Source organism: Taudactylus pleione, unplaced genomic scaffold, assembly GCF_031769625.1.
Source record: "Taudactylus pleione unplaced genomic scaffold, aTauple2 ptg000334l, whole genome shotgun sequence".
Lineage (NCBI taxonomy): Eukaryota > Metazoa > Chordata > Amphibia > Anura > Myobatrachidae > Taudactylus > Taudactylus pleione.
Window position 1 is genome coordinate 4,308,212 of NW_028284735.1, and position 2,619 is coordinate 4,310,830.

Consider the following 2,619-nt stretch of genomic DNA (forward strand, 5'->3'; position numbering starts at 1 on the left):
CAGTGAGCGGTAACTAAGGAAACCAATGTAAACAGCGCTGCGAACAAAAACAGCACAATTAAATGTAATGAAATAAACAAACTGCACGCTCCCCTATATGTTGAAGCGGGTACCTGGGCAGGCTATAAACATATGTGAAAAACGAAGTGGTGTTGACATGACAATAGGTGCTCATGAACAATAGAGGTGACAAAAAATATGAAATAGTGAACATAGTACTCACAATAAAGCGGCCATAAACCTGTGCACACATAATTACATATACATAAACTGAAAAAAAACTATAAACTCTGGAAACACCGGGTAAGGATGACAAAGAGATCTGAAATCCATGTACTGTGGAAAGTAATCTACTGACTAAGTAAATCTAGGTGGGTTATGCTTATGCAAAACATAAGGCTCAATAAGTCTAAATGCAAAAAACAAAGAGGAGTTAGAAGTGACCGCTGAAAACATGAGTTCATCGAATGAACACCATGTTAAAAATGATTTCAATATACATTGTGGATCTCCCAATGTCAAGGTTTTACTAATATACCCCTTATAAGATATCAAGGAGCAATAGTGAAACAAAATACCTCAGGTCTTATGAAAAGAATGAATGTCCATACCACACCAGTGGTAGCTAATCAACCTGTGAAAAGAATATATAATTAATCCCTCCAAACAAAATAATCAAGTAAAGGAATCTGTATTCGATATGAAAAAGGAGAAGAAGACAGAAAAAAGAACAGCCTGAGTAAAGAGACAGAAAATATACAATGGATGGAACAGATGTGAGACGACTAAGGATCTCAGTATGTTACAGCACCAGGTATTCGATGGAGGTCTCCCATCCAAGTACTAATCTGGCCTACACTGCTTAGCTTCCAAGATCTGACGGTATAAGGCGTATCCAGTGTAGTATGACTGTAACAAAAATGTATACAATCCAAATTATTAAGTCATTGATCACTCTGAACCTACCACCTCAGATCATAGGGAAATGAGAAAAGAACAAACCAGAAGATGAATAAACAAAGAAAAGAGTGAGGAATTTGAAAAAACCAAAACAGATTGTAAGACCATCAAAGAAAGAACATGGGATAATGGGTAATAAATGCCCAGTAAGTAGTTGCAGGGTCAATAGACTCTGACAAATAATGAATGTGGTCTCATTTTCAAAAGAAACATGAGAAAGATAATTGTTCATTGAGTCCATGAGGAGATACAGTGTTCATCTTATGGATCCAAAACACCTCACGTTGTAGAAGTTTCTTTTCACGGTCACCTCCCCTTTTGTTGGGTGGAATATGGTCGATGAATTTGTATACCAAACTCGATAAAGGATGTCTTGAGTTCTAAAAATGGCGGGCCACCGGCTGGTCGATTTCTTTACCTTCAAGGGCCTGTCTTATGGCAGATCTGTGTTGAGCCATTCTGGTTTTGGCTGTGCATGTAGTTTTTCCAATGTAGACCAGACTGCAAGGACATCGGATCATATATATAATGTATTTGGAGGAACATGTTAAAACATGATTTATTGGTATGCGTTTCCCTGAGTGAGGATGTGCGACATCCGGACCTGTCTCTAAAAAACTGCAAGTGGTACAACCCGTGCATCGGTAACATCCGGATGTTACCGATGCACGGGTTGTACCACTTGCAGTTTTAATTGTGCTGTTTTTGTTCGCATCATCAAGAGGAGGCGGGTCCCGCTTTTATGACGTCATTTCATCCGGCGGGAGTCGCTGGGCAGGTTACAAGTTTTGTCACTATGGGATGTATGCTGGTATATAGGTATGTACGTTTTCATTGTTCTATGGTTCTTGATAAAAGTCGTTTGACTGAAACGTTGAACTTGACCTTGGGAGTCTGGAGTCTTCTTTGCAAGTCCTGTGAGTGCCGCTGTTCATTGCATGTATATATATATATGTATATGTGTGTGTGTGTGTAAAATATATATAATAAATGTACAATAAAATGGATCCACATGATCAGTTAATAGGACACACATATAATCCACACTGAACAGATGTTTATAGCCCTTTTGTGTGAATGTGGTGAATAACCTCTCAGGTTCTGGCACAATATGTACTGTAAAACTTTCCCTGTCTTACCCTACTGAGTGATCTGTTCAGTCAGTGCAGCTAGCTGACGTGCTGTCAGCGGTTTTCACTCTGTCCGGTTTTTGGCAAGTGGCTGCACGATCACTCTGCTCCGTCCTGAGCGCTGTAAGCGGATAGTCCAGGGGAGTCTCCACAAGAGAGTAAAATCACTGCTGCTGGGTGCCTTCCTTCAACATGTTTCGTTGCAATGAGTAACTTTAAAAAAAAAAAAAAAATTAAGGCATATTTATTGTATTTATTACACTTAATTTATAGCGCTTTCTGGTACCACACATAAGCCAAAATGTAATCTTCCCGGCATCAGATCTTGCGTGTTTTGGAATCGAAATAAATTCCTCCTGTGGTGATTCTGGCACTATTTACCAGCAGACACCAGACAGAGATCACAGAGCAGCATTGCATACTTATTTTACAGTGCATGCATATATTCTAGAGCATCTCCATACATGGCAGCATTATATTCTCTTTTTTTTTTACTGGTGCACACACACAGCCCCTAGAGTTCCTCCTA

At 39.4% G+C, this 2,619-nt stretch overlaps 1 pseudogene; it reads right to left on the reverse strand.

Moving 5' to 3' along the window:
* Positions 1 to 799: 799 nt before the first annotated feature.
* On the reverse strand, positions 800 to 917 carry LOC148508932 (5S ribosomal RNA; annotated as a pseudogene).
* Positions 918 to 2,619: the final 1,702 nt, after the last annotated feature.